We start from the raw sequence: 17,824 nt of genomic DNA, 5'->3' as shown, positions 1-17,824 counted from the left end.
AGTTAACAAGTTAATATTTAACACAAACACAATGTAAGTGTAATATTTAAAACAAATATTAAGTAAGTGTGCTATCTATAGAGTTTTGACAGGGATATTAAAGAATATAGCTACTGGGTTCATTTGAGGTAGTCTAGCAATATAATATGCAAATATGCTTCCATCTTTACAATGATCATCTTTTCTTCTCAAACCTGCTGATACATCTCTTTGTCAACATGCATAACTTCACATGGGATCACGTAAAAAGTCTAACTTTGTGACCAATGTGGCTACACACAAATGTGACACACCGTCACCTTCCTAACCTCTGCTCATCACTACTGTACTATAATTTAACTAAATGGCTACTACATGGCTCCACTTCTAGCATTTTTATTTTTTTGTTTGGTTGGGGGACTTAGGGTGGTTAATTGGAGATAAAGAGTCTCAAGCTATCTATACATGCTAATTTCAAACTATGATCCTCAGATCTAAGCTTCCTGAGTAGCTAGGATTACAGAAGTGAGCCACTGGCTCCTGACTTGAAGGAGAAAACACTATTTAATTATTTTTAATGGTGACACATGACACCCTAGCTCACAGAACTGACATAAACTCTAGAAACAACTAGCAGGTTACAAACATGGAGAACTAGAAGTGGAGCTATGGTTCCAGAGATAAGAGTGTCAGTTTTGAACAGGAACAGCACGCAGGCCCTAAGTTTAAGCCCCAGGACCAAAATAAGTTAATTAATTAAAAAGGCATTGAGAGTTACTTTCTTCTTTTTGGGGTATCAATGTTTCCCATGAAATTTTTCCATAAAAATACATACCTATTAATTTATAAGGCACTAGAAAATTATGATACTGATCAAAGACAATGCTTAAGAAAAGAAAAGGCAAAGCTAGGGTTTACCCTGAGGAGCTGATAGTTTTTACTTCCCCTATTAGATTGTAGTCTGTTTATCAGAGCTCTATATAAAGGCAAAAAGTTTTATTTGGCAAGGGACTTTAAATGCCAATTAACCAGTTTATTTCAAAATAAAATTCAAAATAAAATTGAAGGGTTAAAAAGATACAGAAAAACTTAAGATTCATTCATTTGAAATCCATTTCTCAGAAAAGTCTCTTTCTGGATATGAATTTCAAGAGACTAGTATCTAATTAAAGGAAGAAATTATAAATATATATTTATAATTTCAAAGACAAGACAAGCACATGCTATATACTTTAAAAAAACAAAAAACACTTGCAGTGCCAGATGTCAGTGGCTCATGCCTACAATACTAGCTACTTAGGAGGCTGAGATCTGAGGATCCTAGTTCAAAGCCGGTCTGAGCAAGAAAGTCCTTAAGACTCTTATCTTCAATTAATTACTAAAAAGCCAAAAGCAGAGGTTTGGTTCAAGTGATAGAGCATCAGCCTGAGCAAAAACAGCTAAGAGACAGAGCCAAGGCCTTGAGTTCAAGGCCTAGTATCAGTACCAAAACCAAAACAAACAAATTTAACTTAGCCATTAACTGTACACAATTTGGGGGTAACTTATAGGATCAAAAGAAAGTAATCTTTTCTAAATTTGTAAAAGACCATTTATTATATCTTGACCAATACTAATAAGGTGACTTCAAGGTGAAAATAAACTGACAACACAGTAAGGGACACATTTCATTTAGGTACAATGCTTTCCACCATCTAACAGCTACCATCAGCAGGAAGGGTACTTGTCTACCAAGACATGACAAAATTCACAGTCTTCAGGACTGTACACGCCAAACTATTGGGATATGCAGTGGCCTCTCACCTTCAAATAACAAAACATAAAACACATAAGCAAGCACACCAAATGAAGAAATAAATCAAAGCCCACCAAAAAAAGGAATCTGGATGATATATAGGGAAAAAAAAATTTACTGCTTTACACCTGACACAAAAGCAAAAGGACTAATTCCACTTACTCATTATGGGACTTTTATCCTCAGGGTTTGTCTGCTTATAAATCAGGAAAATAGGAATAATATCACTTATGTCACTGAATCTTGAGTCTTAAAGTGAAGTTATATGAAAGGCCCATTGTAATCTGTAAAGCTGTAATGTTATTTTCAAAATACTTAATTCTTTTATACTTCAGTTTTTTAATAAAATTTCTCAACATAATATATTTCTATTCACAAATTTTCCAAAAAGGGTTTTCTATTTTTCTGAGTAGTTTTACTTGGACATATGTGACTTGTAGTTCTCCAATAATGTATAAGAAAACTATACTTCTGATTTTACTGCTAAAAAATATTTTGCTCTGTTACCAAACTAATATGAATCCTTTCCCAATCAAAATGTCACTGCTCAATCAATAGTTATTTTAGAAGTAAGCCCACAACACTGCATCCACAGATTGTCCCTAAAAATTGACAGCATTCCATTTTATGTATCATAAATGTATTTGGTACAAAATTCCTCTGCTTTTGATCAATATTCTCTTAAAGAAGGCTAATTTATGTACTTAGGTTGGGGTGGGGTGGGTGTTGAACTCAGAGCTTCAAGCTTGCTAGGCTAGCATTCTACTTCTTGAGCCATACCTCCTGCCCTGATTTTTTGCTGATTATTTTGGAGACAAAGTCTGGTGAACTTTTCTGTCTGAGCTGGCCTCAAAACCTTCATCTTCCATTTCTCATCCTCCTGAATATATAGGATACAGGTAAAATCCACCAAGTCCAGCTAAAGAAAGTTTAATATTTTAAATAGGAAAAAGTAGTCGGAACCAATCCATGTATCCTTATATCTTGTCCATGGGTAATACCAGATTTCAATTTCTTACTATCTAACATAAAGCAAGATAAAATAATATCTTTGATTATTAATTAAGTGCTAAAAATTACCATGGATGCTAAAAATACTAAAATTCTTTTAACAGTATTAATTGAAACCATTATTAATATCAAAAATGACATTAAAAGTTAATTGTGTTTTCTTATCATTTAACAAGTTTTCAACATTCTGATTTCCTTGTAGGGTAGAATTTCTTTGGTGACTCTCCACAAGCCAATGGGAACTGTTCTGTAGAGAACAGTGCTAACTATCCATTCAATCTTCATGGTTACTGTGCTCAAAGCCTAGGGTGACAGCTACTAACAAAAGTCACCAGAGAGCAGTGGTACTCACTAGACACTATGTTGAGAATGAACTATACAACTTGTGGGTAGAGATGGAAGGGAAAAACTGGGAGATGGCAAGGAAAGGGGTAATACTGTCTAAAAAGAAATGTACTCTTTACCTGACTTATGTAACTGTAACCCCCTTTGTACATCATCTTTATATAAAATAACAATTTTTTAAAAAGTCACCAGAGTTGGTTAGATCTTTCTATTCAATTAAATAGTCATGTTGTCTCCTAATTATTAAATGATGTTTCTTGTTTGTTCAATATCTATCTTTCCCTTGTATGTTTGTTTGGTTTGGGAGGAAGAGGAAAGGTTCTCATTTTTTATCAAAAGAACACATACAGGGGCTGGGAATGTGGCTTAGTGGTAGAGTGTTTGCCTAGCTTGCACGAAGCACTGGGTTTGATTCCTTGTACCATATAAACAGAAAATGCCAGCAATGGCGCTGTGGCTCAAGTGGTAGGGTGCTAGCTTTGAACAAAAGAAGCTCAGGGACAGTGGTCAGGCCCTGAGTTTAAGCCCCAGGACTTGCGGGGGGGGGGGGGGGGTGCAGAGAGAACACATACAGAACTCCCAGTACTGAGCCAGGGGCTTTGTGCTGTTTTGACATGGACAATTCCTTCTGGGGCTGTGGCAGGGCACTGTACTTTTCCTTACCTCATGCCTAATCTCAACATGCAGTCAACCTCAGCTTCCTTAGTTTCTGGGGCCAGACACACATGGGCCTATGTGCACACATGCACAATCTCACACACACACACACACACACACACACACACACACACACACACACACTCTCTTCTATTGTCCATCTCTCTACACAGTATAGCTACTAAAATTATCCCAACCACACCCAACAAGAGGAGCACGAATAAAGAAATTCAAAAAGAAGAAAACTGGAGAGTAATGCATGAAAGTACAGTGACAATGAGACTAAAATTTCATAACGAGTTGTCACATTTACTGGAAAGTTGGTGACTTAAAAAACATCTAGATAAGCCTTGCCAGAGTCTTATAAACATAATACCACATAAAGGATAACACAGGCGGGTGTGGTGTCTCAGCATAACCATTAATTACTTAATAGAAGTAAAGTTATGGGAAATAGATGTCAGATCAATATAAAGAACTAAGGATTAGAGCTATATGAAAAAGGAATGGGTTACCTTATGAGGTAGTGGGCTCCCTGTCATTAGAAGTATTCAAGAATGCTGCATATCATAGCCCCCTCTTGGAGATTCACAATGCATATTAGCATATTAAAGGTTCTGAGAAGTCCTGCAGTAAAGAAACCTGTTTAACTTTGTTTGATGCAGCATTTCCCAAATTATTTGACCATAGAACCCCTTTCCCACCCAGCCCCACCTAGAGATTTACTTAGTTTTTATGGAACTAGGGTTCCTCAGAATATATTGTATAATATATTGGTCTCCATTTTTTTATGTAATATTCAACTGATTAAATAACTGTCAGGGAAATAGTAAAAGCAATCGCCATGAGGGAAAAGATGTAGAAGGAAGGCCCTTAAGGTTCTTTAAGATTTCACCATTCTAGTATATTACTAAGTGAAGCATTGCAGAATTTTGGAGTCTTTTTTGTTGTTTTTGGTGATACTGGGGTCTGAACTCTGGACTTCAGGTTTGCTAGCTCAGCTGGCACTCAATCATTTCAGCCATGCTTTTTCACAGGCTATTTTGGAGACAGTTTCTTTTAAGCTTTTCTTCCAGAGCTGGCTCTGAAACACAATCCTTCAGATCTCAGCCTCCTGAGTAGCTAGGATTACATGCATGAACTTCATTATTCATGCACCCAGGCTTCATAGTTTATTTCTTTAAAGGTTCCATGGATGAAAAGCAAGTAAAACTAAGTAGCAGTGGAAATATATGGTTTGCTGGTTCAAGTATCCTTTCATAGTGAAAACTCAACCTTTAAAAGGCAAGAGAGACATCTCAAGGATCATAAATTTTTAAAAAAAGCTAAATATCTACCATAACTACTCACTAAATAGATTATTATATCAGAGATAGAATATTAAAAAGTCATCTTGCATTGGTTATTTCATAATTCTAGTTATATTATTTGAGTTGGTCTTTGTTTTCCTAATACATAGTTCCTAAAGTTAATATTTGTTTGGTGCTTAGTTACTAGACTGCTGTTCTGTGTAATCTGTGATCCTGAATTAGACATCCAGAAGAAATAATTAAGTATAAGGGGTTAGAAGCTATTAAATCTACTAAAGTAAAAATTAGAGTAAAATATGTGGTCTAGATATACCTGGCCCTCGGGGCTGGGCAGGTGACTCAGTGGTAGAGTGCTTGCCTCGCATGCATGAAGCCCTGGGTTCAATTCTTCAGCACGACATAAACCGAAAAAGCCGGAAGTGGTGCTGTGGCTCAAGTGGTAGAGTGAGCTAGCCTTGAGCTGAAGAGCCAAAGGACAACACCCAGGCCCAGAGTTCAGGCCCTGTGACCCACAAAAACAAAACAAAACATATTCCTGGCCCTTTCCTTTTGAAGAATTATATGGCCAGGCACCAGCAGGTCACACTTTTGATCCTAGTTAGTCAGGAGGTTGAGATCTGAGGACCAGGATCCAAAGCCGGCCAGGGCAGGAGGTCCCTGAGACTTATCTCCAATTAACCACCCAAAAGCAGGAAGTGGAAGTGCGACTCAAATGGTAGAGTACCAGCCTTGTGAGAAAAAGCTCAGGCCTTGAATTCAAGCTCCATACAGGCATACAAAACAAATAATAATTAAACAAAACTGGGCACCACAATTGTAACCCTCGCTGTTTAGGAGTCTGAGACCTGAAGGACCATAGATCAGGGCCAGCCCAGGCAAAAGAAGTGAGACTCCATCTCCAATAAACCAGCAAGATGCTGGACTGGAGGTATGGCTCAAGTGGTAGAGCACCAAGTATGAACAAGAACACTGGTAAGAGTGATGCCATGAGTTCAAGCCTCAGTATCAGCACACACATGCACACACACACAAATAAATTATGTACAACACATACTAAAAACATATTAGACATGAAACTAATCTAATATTAAGAATATAAATGCTAATGTTCCAAATTACAAAATCAAAGTCCCCAGAGTTACAATACCTACCTTTTTACACATAAATTAAAGTCATCCAATTTAACAGCGTATTAAAAGTAAAAACACAAAATACAATGAGAATCTTAACTTCTGAATTCCTGACTTTTGAATTTAAGCCCTCACATTTTTGTCCAACGAGAACTTTACATTTTTAAAAGGTTACCAAACGCACCCCAACAGAATTATCTGACACACAAATGCATTTGACACGTGACTATGTGAAATTCAACAAAAATTCACTTTTAGTGCAAACAGCAAAGCCTCATTTTCAGGAAGAAAGCTGTTTAAATTTTTTTAAAAAACCATTGAATATTTTTTAATTATTTCAACTTCGCATCAGGTAAACTATGTTTACTTAGTAAAAATACTTACCAAGTTTGGGGAAACTGGCTCTCTTTCAGCTCTCCAGCCCCCTATAACAGGAAAAGCAAAAAAAAAAAAAAAATTAGATCATAGATTTTTTAAATGTCATTAAAAGATGAAAACTTAAATTTAATACTGATTTTATGGGGGGAAAAGTCTCCAGATTTGAAAACCCAAAGGGAAAAAGCAAGTAGTAGTTTTTACATCAAAGAAGGAACTCAAGAGCAGTTAAATCTCCCCTACTGCTCAGTTTTTCAAGACAATGAAAAGGTCTCACAGGTGATGTCTGCACACTGAGGGAGGAGGGGTAAGGGAACACACCCCAGGTAGAAAAGAACAGTGTTATACCTGAGTCCTCAGAAACTACCACCAGTAGCCAGATGCCTATTACAAGTCTCACCAGTAACATAAGTTTGTTTTACTTAATGCTTCATCTTAATGTTTGATCATTTTCTCTTGGCTGGTATTATATGAAACTGTATTTTAGTCTTTTTTTGGAAGTACTGAAGTTTGAACTCAGACCTCTCACTTATCTACCAAGTGCTCTGCCCCAGCCCTGTTTTGCTTTTATGCTTTCACATAAGGTCTCATATTTGTTTTTTATTTGTTTTATTACTACCACCACTACCATCCCTGCCAGATCTATGTTACACCACAATCCTCTGGAGTTTCCTGAGTAGCTGGGGTTGCAGACATGCATCTTCATGTCCAATTTGTTCTTTGAGATAGGGTCTCGTTTAACTTTTTTTGCTTGGGCTGGCTTTGAACCCAATCCTTCTCCTGTCTCCACCTGGGGTTACAGGCACAGACCACTATCCTTGATCTCATCTGTGTTTTTAAGTTTTCATAAATATTAGTTTTTAGAAAAGATTTGCATATTTTAGAGTAAATAATAAAACGTATCTAAACTTTTCTTAAATGATTCAGTATTTCTAGGGTTTACAATTTAACTCCAAGTTTTTTAAACTGCTGCAAATCTAAACACACACACACACACACACACACACACACACACACACACAAAACTGTGTATAAGTGGCTATGGACATGAGGAGTTTAGCCCTGTGTTGTTACTGTTGTTCAAGAGTCAACTAAACTTAAAAGTTTGCCTTTACCAAGATACATAGAAAGGAAACAGGAATCGGGCACCAATGGCTCATACCTATAATCCTAGCTACTCAGAAGGCTGAGATCTGAGGTTCACGGTTCAAAACCAGCCCAGGCAGAAAAGTCCATGAGACTCTTATCTCCAATAAACCACCAGAAAACCAGAAGTGGCACTGTGGCTCAAGTGGTAGAGCTCTAGCCTTGAGCTAAAGAGCTGAGGGGTAGTACCAGGCCCAGAAGTCAAGCCCCACAACTGACAAAAAAAAAAAAAAAAAAAGAAAGAAAGAAAGGAAATGGGTCACACAGAAATAACATATAACTAGCACCACAAAGGACCTCCACTGTTTCTTACACTCAACTTTAAACTAATATCATCAGTACTTTGCTCACTTAAAAGGTCTTTTTCCAATTAATCAGTGTGTGTGTGTGTGTGTGTGTGTGTGTGTGTGTGTGTGTGTGTGTGTGTGTGTGTGTGTGTGTGTGTGTGTGTGTGTGTGTGTGTGTGTGTGTGTGTGTGTGTGTGTGTGTGCGCCAGTCGTAGGGTTTGAACTCAGGGCCTAGGCACTCTCTGTGAGCTCTTTTGCTCAAGGCTACTGCTCTACCACTAGAGCCACAGCTCCACTTCCATTTTATGGTTAATTGGAGAAAGGTACGAGTCTCACAGACTTGCCCAAGCTGGCTTCAAACAGTGGCCTTCAGATCTCAGCCTCCTGAGCCACCAGTGTCTGGCTCCAATCAGTCTTAAAATGGGTTTGCTTATGTAAGGCTTTAAATTCACAGCATTATGTAATGAAATAAATAATATGAATGCAAGTAACAGTCCGAATTTTACATTTTCATTCACATTCTTAAATGTATCTCAGCAGTTGAGATTATAAACCCTATATACACATGGATTTTTCTATGCCCTACACCTAACTGGTGATTTTTTTCATATTTCTTTTTTTTAATGTTTTTAAGGGAAAGAGGCTTTTTATTTTTTAATTAATTTATTGTTATTATAAAGGTGATATACAGAGGGATTACAATTACATGAGTCAGGTAATGAGTATATTTCCTTTCATAGAGTATCTTCCCTTGCCTCACTCTCTCCCAATCCCTCCCTCCTGTCTCACCCATGAGTTGTATAGTTCACTCTCATCAGTGTCCCGTGAGCTCCACTGCTGCAATTTTTCACCTGTTTTCCCTGGAATTCTATGTTCCCCCACCCTCTCAAAGACATATACTTGAATACACCATACGTAAAAAAAGAAGACAGAATCACCAAAATAATTTTAAAAATTTTAAAAAGAAAAAAGATCTCATGTCCGTATCTTGAGTTCATTCCAATATATATTATTTTATATAAACATAAATGGTGATTTTTTAAAACATCATTTTAAGATCCAATCCAATATTAGGAAACAAAAATTGAATGTCACCCCTAACATTTTACTGTTAAATTACTTCAACATGCCATGAGCCCTAAACGTCTTTCTTCTGCCTTAAACCTATATACTTGTTGACAGATGTTACTCCAACAATAGAACATATCCTCAGAATATTTGTTCTGTCAGACTATTTCTATTGTTCCTTTGGAGTGTGTGAAACTGAAGTTTGAACTCATGACTTCATGATTTTTGGTAGATACTCTACCACTTGAGCCACACCCACCACACTTTTTTAGCCAATTACAATTCAAAATGTTTGCCGTGGGGACAGGCCTTCCCTAAGGCCTCTGGCATAGCTGGCGTGCGCTACTCTAACCAGCTTATAGAGTGAATGAGAGTATCACTAATTTTTTGTATAGGCTGATCTTGAACCATAATCCTCCCAATCTCTCTCTTCCAAGTAGCTAGGATCACAGTCATGAGCCATTATACCTGGATTTTCTTGGAATATTTCAAAAGATTGAGTACTAAGATTATTACTAAGATTCTAAGTCTTTCATTTAATCACAAACATTAATATCTCATAAGAAACATACAATAAAATTATTTAAAAGGGCCCTATTTGGCTGGTACAAGTGTCTCACACCTGTAATCCTTGCATAATCAGAAGGCTGCCATCTAAGGATCTCTGCTTAAAGCCAACCTAAGCAACATTAATACATGATACTCTTTTCTCTAACCAGAAAATGAGCTAGACTGGAAGTATAGCTAAGTGGGAAAGCACCAGCTGTGAATAAACATAAAGCATGAACCCTGCATTCAAGCCCCAGTACCATCACACACACACACACACACACACACACACACACACACACACACACACACACACACACACACACACACACACACACACACTCTATTTCATGCAGTTTCCATTTGCAAAAGAAATTCAGTATGTTATGCCACCTTCCCTCTTTAGCTGTCCTTTTTAAAATTCTCAAGTCCATCTACATGATAATTATAATTACCAAGATTAGAATGATTTCCTAACCAAAAGAAAACTCATACAAACATGCACAGAATGATGCAGTTGTTAGAAAGTGAATTCTTATCATCAGTTACCTACAGTACCCAGTGTCATTCAAAAAAATGTTTGAAGCAGTACCAGACACACAGTAATGTTCAATAAATACTTGTTAAATCAATGAATTTACTGAACAGACACTCAAAGTGTTGCACACTTATGGTTCCTTTCCAGGCTTTCTGCTAGCTTTTCAAAATAATGAGTTTTTATGCACCTATAACAGCATTATTTGTAAAATGACTTTTTAAAACAGCTTTTTATTCAAATTGTTGACTAGGAAGTAAAATATAATGAGGGGTTAAAGGCACAGCTCAGGTGGTAGAGCATCAGACAATGAGCAAAAGCATCATTGTAAAGAGTTCAAATCCTGGTCTGGAACACAAGAAAGGGCAGGGACAGGGACAGGAAAAGGGAAAGGAAAAGAGAAGGGAAGGGAAAGGGAAAAGGGAAAAAGAAAGGAAAAAATAAATAAACAATTACTGGACGCTGGTGGCTCACACCTGTGAAATGGAGGCTGAGATCTGAGAAACACTGTTGGAAGCCAGCCCAGACAGGAAAGCCCGTAAGACACTTTGCCTTGAACAAAGCAGTCCTGGGACACTCAAAGGCCCTGAGTTCAAGCCCCAGGACACATTAGTACATGATACTCTTCTCTAACCAGCAAATGAGCTGGACTGGAAGTATAGCTAATGTGCCCCTGACACAAAAACTGAAAAATTAAACTTAAAAAATATGCAATATAATGAAGAGTTTGACAAATTGTGTTTAACTAAAGTTAAGAACTCTTGTTAAAGCTGGGCACCGGTGGCTCACACCTATAATCCTAGCTACTCAGGAGGCTGAGATCTGAGGATCACAGTTCAAAGACAGCCCAGGCAGGAAAGCCTGTGATATTCTTATCTCCAGTTAACCACCAGAAAATCAGAAGTGGTGTTGTGCTCAAATAGTAGAGCGCTAGCCTTGAGCTGAAGAGCTCAGGGACAGCACCAGACCCAGAGTTCAGACCTCATGACGGGGGCGGGGGGGGGGGGGGATAAATTCTGTTCATTAAAAAAATTACAGTGAAAAAACAAGCCAGAGAGTTTGAGTTGATAATTGCAATACATATAATCAACCAAGGCATATATCCAGGATATATAAAATACGTTGAGACTCAAAGTGATGAGGAGAGGATTTTAACTTCTATTTATATAGCATTTGATAAAGTGTAACCAGAGAAAGTCTCAGAAAAGTCAAGTTTAGTAAAGGGCATTTTCTCCAAAATTCAGTAGCAGAAACGGATCCTAATCTAATGAAGAATTTTACCATAGTATCATGAAACTTGCATCTTGAAATGCTAACCACAAGGGAAAAAAATAACAAAACCTGCTTATAGGGAAATAATATAGAAAAGTAAAGCCAGAAAGATGAAGACACTTCTCAGAGGTTAATGACTTGGTGGCAAGATGGAGAAGAGCTTACAGGCCCGAGGTGCTTTAGGCTAAGACTTTCCCGCCAGACCTCACTTTCTTTTGAGCAGTTGCAGAAGTTACTCTTCTACAAAACAAGCTATATAATAAACATGGAAGTATTTTTGGAAATTTCTGCATACAAAATTTTAAAGAAAAATTACATAAACAATCTATCTAGGTACAGGATGACCCACTGTAACAATGGGATGTACAAGACACTATATTGAAAACAAACTTTACAACTTGGTGGGGAGGGGGAGGAGGGAGGAGTTGGAGTGGTGGGGAGGAAAGGGATGGTAGGGGAACAACAAAGGAGGGGGTAACAATACTCGAAAGGAAATGTACTCTTTACCTTACTCATGTAACTGTAACCCCTCTGTACAGTATCTTTACAATTAGTTTATACACACACACACACACACACACACACACACACACACACACACACACACTAGGGAAAGTTTCACCATCTAATATCCTTTATGCCTAAGGCTTCCCCATGAGGGGGGCTCCAGAGGGGTCAACTCCACAGTACTAGATATCAAATTCTACATGTGTGTGTGTGCATGCGTGCACACCACAGCTTCAATCACATGCACAAAGAGATCCAAATACCAACTAGTGATGCCTTTATTTTAACATAGTTATACAAAGGGATTTTAATGTGACATATCTGTTTATGAGCACAATGCATCTTGATCGATGTCACCCCTACCATCATTCTTCTCCCATCTCTCCCAACCTAACTCAACCCCTCAAGTTACCTGGTTCGATTTGCATATATGTGCACAGAATATTATGACTATATTCCCCTACACTTCTTCTCTTCATTCCACTGCCTCCATCCCCGACCTAACCTCTCTCTGACAAAACACATTTTTTAAACACTGTGCACATCAGAAACTCTCAAGTGTTTCTTTGAAGACTAATTAGTAGTTGACTACTGTTTGGAAACTGAGTTTTAGAAAAAACAGGTATTTTATTCCTGTAAGATAGAGCAGCAAAATTTATGATTGATACATAAATATGTATTCTATACACTATGTATATGCAAAAGGCACTAAAGTCTAAATTGCCAAGTTTGATTTCCTCATATTAAACTTATTGGAAGCCTACTTAATTTCTCACATGAATTTCATACTTGTAATGAAGGTAGTTCAAAACTTATACTTGGCTTAAACTTTGAAAATGTCTATTCAAGAACCAGGCACTGTGGCCCATGACTGTAATCCCAACCCTTGGGAGGCTGAAACAGGAAAGTTTCAACTTTGAGGCCAATTTGGGATACACAGGATACTCCAGGTCAGCCTAGGCTGCATAACAATACCCTGTCTCAAAAGAGAAAGAAAAAAGCCAAGATCCAGATCCTTGTTCCCGTTATTCTAGCTACTTGGAAGGCTGGAAACAGAGAGGATTATAGTTTGAGGCCAAGGACAGAAAAACTGGACCAATAGCTGGGCATGGTGGCATGTGTCTGTCATCCTAGCTACAAAAGGAAACCTAAAGTAGACAGATCAAGGTCCAGTCACAAGCCTGAACAAGAAGTAAACCCCCAAGATGAGATGGAGGCATAACTCATTGGAAGAGCATCTGCCTAGCTAATAAATATAAAGCCCTAAGTTCAAACTCCAGTACTGCAATAAAGAAAGGGAAAACAAGAAAGGAAAAGAAAGTAAATAAGTCAGAGCAAATGAAGTTATTTTTGGTTTTAGAGATATATTTTCTCCCTAACATAACTTCACAGAACATTTTTTGTAATTGAAGATTGTTTACTTCTCCACAACTTTACAGGTAGCTGCTTTAATGAGCACTGGCAAAGAAACAAATCATTCAAATTTCCGATATAGTTATAAAACTTAAAATATTATAAATAAATCAAAGATTATTAATAACCACTTTTAAGTACCTTTTGTAAAGTATGGAAACCTCTGCATGTAATCTACATTAAGCAATAAACAAATTTTGCAGAGAAAAAAAGTAACACTAGATCATGTTTTAAATTAAGCTAAAATTTAATTCACCCCACTACAAACTTCAAATGATTAAGTTTATAGTCTGTGCTCAATCATAAATTTTGATAAGGGACTAGAATAGCACAGATAATTGTCATTCAAAGATGCTTTAAAATGTCACCTTACCCAAGAAGATTCAATCTCTTCTCTTCCCCTACTATACCAAGCTGACAGTAGTCCAACATCTAAGTTTTATATACAATAAGGATCATCATTTTTTTCTGCCCCTCCTAACTTCCAACAGAAAGCATAATAAGTTTGAAATAAATTTAAATACAGATGAGTGGCTAGATGAAAAAAGCAAAATCCCATGCAATAAACGTTTAGGTCCCAACACCATTAGCTCCCTCTATGTCCTACTCCCTCTTGCCTGTCCTCACTTTCCTCATAGGAAGCATCATTTTCCTCTCATCATTACTGAGTCATTTTGTTCCTTGTACTCTGTGTGTGTGTGTGTGTGTGTGTGTGTGTGTGTGTGTGTGTGTGTGTGTGTGTGTGTGTGTGTGTGTGTGTCCTAGTGGATTTAAACTCAGAGTCTTGAGCTTGCTAGGCAAACTCTTTATAACTTGAGTCATGTCCCAGCCTGCTTCTTCTATCTTATAAAACAAGATGTGACGTGGAAGGAGCCCCCTAAGAGGACACCACTGGACTCTTCTTTGGCCCCTCTTCCATGGGGAGAGCTACTTTCTTCCATGGCTTTCCTTTTACTTTCAAAATAAACTATGTTTATTTAAAAACTAATAACAAAATGAAAATATGCAAAAAAATACTGATTCCTAAAAATACAACACCTCCCTTAACAATCTCTCTCTAATTCTGTTCTCTTGTCCATGATCCCTTTATAGAAAAGCTCACAGAATCTCCTCCTTTTCCCTATTGGGCTTTTGCCTCCCTCCATTCTGGTCAAGACCCTTAATAACTTCCCAGTTGCTAAACCCACTAGGAAAGTCTCAGTCTGAACTTTTCTTCTGTCAGTATTATGTGATTGATTTGATCATTCTTTTATTTTTAAATGAATTCAATGTCATTTCTTGTGGTATTGAGAATAGAACCCAAGGACTTCCACACACTAGACAAGTATTCTACCCTCTCCTGCTTTTCCTAATTTCACAAAACATCAATTTCCCCTTCATCATTACTGAATCATTCTGTCTCCCCCCTTTTTTTTAACCTCAGGGTAAGTTTTTCCTGCCCCCTTTTTATATACTGGTGGTGATGGTTCTAAGACCTCAAAATGTTAAATTGTTCCAGGGCTCAGTTCTTAAATCTCTTCCTCTTCTGTGATTTCAATCAGTCTCATAGCTATAAAGGAGTTGATTTATACACCCATAATTTCCAAATTTTTATCTCTAGAACTAACTTTTCCTTTGAAATCCCTACTCCTGTGCCCACGGACCTACTCAACAGGTATCTTAAGCTTGGTGGCCTAAAACAAAACACCAGATCACCTCCTACTCACAATCTCTTCTTAGAGTCATTCTCAAATAGCAACCCCATCCTTCAGACAAAAAAAAATTTGTCACCACAAATGCCTCTTGTGCCATATCCCACAACCATGTTGCCTCTACCTTCAAAGTACATCTTTTGACCATTTATCTTGGTTCCAGTACACCTTTTTGGTCCAATTAACCATCATCTTTCACCTACCATGTTGCCACGGGCCCCTAACTGGCCTCAATTTTACCCTAGCCCAGCTACAATCTATTCTTTCAGCAGCCAGAGTTATCTTTTCAAAACCCAAGAAAGATTCCCCTCTGAATCTAAACTATCCAATGGTTTGCTATCAAACTCAAGAAAGGTGGTCTTTAACAATGGCCTACAGGCATTAAGTCATTTGGACTTTGCTGCTTTAGCACTCCCATCCCCTGAGCTCTACCTGCTCTGGCAATACTGGCCTCTGGTCTATACTCCAGCCATTCCAAGTCAAGTTCTCTGCTCACAATTGAGAACTCCTACTTGCTTTTCCCTCTGGCTCTCTTCTTTAACATACAATTATGGCTCACTCATTGGAAATATTTAGGAAATCAGTTACAGGAGTAGGAGAGTATTAAGACTAAAATTATAGGAGCTGAGAAGGTGGCTCAGTGGTTAAAGCGCTTGCCTTGCATGCCTGAGGCCCTGGGTTCGATTCCTCAGCACCACATAAGCAAAAAGAAAAAAGCCGGAAGTGGCGCTGTGGCTCAAGTGGTAGAGCGCTAGCCTTGAGCTGAAGAGCTGAGGGACAGCGCCCAGGCCCAGAGTTCAGGCCCCATGACCGGACCCAAAAAAAAAAAAAGACTAAAATTATAATTAGAACTGTTCCTCTCCCAAACTTTTACTCATCCCCCTTTTCTCTTCTAAGTAACCAAATCTCAACCAAAATTTATAATATCTAGATACTCACTGATTGACAGAGACTGTTCCTAACCACCCATATTCTGTCTCCATTTCTTTAAATATCCCTAGCCCTCTCAATTCTTTTTAGATTTTAACCATATATTGTCTCATGTTGTAAGCTATGACTTAATGCCCTAGACTACATACACACAGATACTCAAGTTGAGGTAATGTCTTATATAAGTAATTTTCAATCCTAAATCAGGATCATGAATAAACTTTAGTAAATATTGATTCCATTAAAGTTTCTGAACTTAGGGCTGGGCACTGGTGGCTCAAGCCTGTAAATCCTAGCTAATCAGGAGGCTGAGATTTGAGGATCTCGATTCAAAGCCAGCCTGAGCAGGAAAGTCCATGAGACTCTTATCTCCAGTTACACACACACACACACACACCCCTAAAAAAAAAAAGCCAGAAGTAAAGCTATGGCTCAAGTGCTAGTGTTAGCTTGAGCACAAAAGCTCAGGGACAGGCCCAGGCTCTGAGTTCATGCTCAAGTACAAAAATCCTTATTCACTAGTATCTAGATCATAAAGCTGTTTTATAACCAGTACATAAGAAAAACTTCTTATTTACATATCAGACTTGGAATTCACTCCATATCCCAAGACAATTCAAATTCTATCTTAATAGTTAACCTCAAGATCAAAATGCTTGCCTTCAACAACAAAAAATAAGCCAGGTATCTACAGAGCATTCTAAGAGTTTTGGCTTATCTTAGTGTACAGGGATTTAAGAAAGGGCCTTCTATTAACACTAATGGGAGTTCTGAGCATAAACTCTAAACACCAAGGAAGAGGATTAATGCCCAGCCCTGTATCTATGAAAACCCTTTGTACTGCACTAACTGTAACTATTGGGAGTTCTTCTCTCAGAAATGGGGTAATAGACCCAAATTCCTATGTCCCTAAAGCACAAGATAGTTCAAGTGAAAGTCACTAAGGAAGGTCACTGGTAAACACCAGACTTAAAAGAAAAAAAAAAAGAAAAATTTAAAAAATAAATAGTAAAAACATGTGTGGAAGCAGTAATGAAGTGCTGAAGATTAAATGTCCCATGAAAATAAATTCAACAGGATTAAAGCAACCATATTTTTTTAAGTAAAGCACACTACACTCAACTACAGTGAGAAGCTTATGCATAGAAACATACACACACAACAAAACAAACAACTCTTCCTTAATGGAGCCCTAAGTACATTACAATCCTTGCTTTTGAACACACACACACACACACACACACACACACACACACACACACACACACACACACACACACACACACACAAAATCACAGAGTACTTCCAGACAAATGGGTAATGATCACAAGCTGCCAGGGACAACCAAAAGTAACTAAATAAAAATCATAGCACCTTATTGTGTTCCATCCTACCTCCCCTGTCAATATAGCACTACTGTACTTGCCAGGCTGGAAAATGAGCAGGTGCCTCTCAGGCTATGGGAAAATTCACACACACATACCCCTCTCAAATACCCCAAACACAAAAGGAATGATACTCTCACTCAAAAGGGGCTTTAGAAATGCAAGGCTATACTACAGATCTAAAAAACTATAGACCCCCATTGAAGAAGTAAGGGAAAAAGCAAGGTTTTCCCCCAAATGCATATTTCAAAACTTAAAAGATCAAACATTTAACACTTAAAAGGCTCTGGCAATAATCCACTTGTTAAAAAGGAAACAGAGATTAAGATTTTTTTCCATTTCCATCCCCAAAGAAAATTAGAATCTTTGCTATACAACTACATAGGTTTAGCAACGCAAATAAAGAATCCCTACTTAAGGCCTAAAAACTAAAAATGGT

At 37.8% G+C, this 17,824-nt stretch overlaps 1 protein-coding gene across 23 annotated transcripts in view; it reads right to left on the bottom strand.

Annotated features, from left to right (window-relative positions):
* Phf21a (PHD finger protein 21A) overlaps positions 1–17,824 on the bottom strand; it is a 206,412-nt gene that overhangs the window by 162,815 nt on the left and 25,773 nt on the right. For 19 of the 23 annotated variants that reach the window (XM_070032483.1, XM_070032485.1, XM_070032486.1 and 16 more), the window contains 2 exons: positions 6,612–6,652; positions 4,303–4,414 (listed from right to left, as the gene is read on the bottom strand). The gene's annotated coding sequence lies outside the window, so the exon portion shown is untranslated. The remainder of the gene's footprint in view (positions 1–4,302; positions 4,415–6,611; positions 6,653–17,824) is intronic. The other 4 variants (XM_070032488.1, XM_070032490.1, XM_070032489.1 and 1 more) reach the window with 1 other exon arrangement.

The sequence above is a fragment of the Dipodomys merriami genome, unplaced genomic scaffold (genome assembly GCF_024711535.1).
Source record: "Dipodomys merriami isolate MVZ:Mamm:240054 unplaced genomic scaffold, mDipMer1.0.p SCAF_21, whole genome shotgun sequence".
NCBI classification, from domain to species: Eukaryota; Metazoa; Chordata; class Mammalia; order Rodentia; family Heteromyidae; genus Dipodomys; species Dipodomys merriami.
This window is presented reverse-complemented; position numbering and strand designations above follow the sequence as displayed.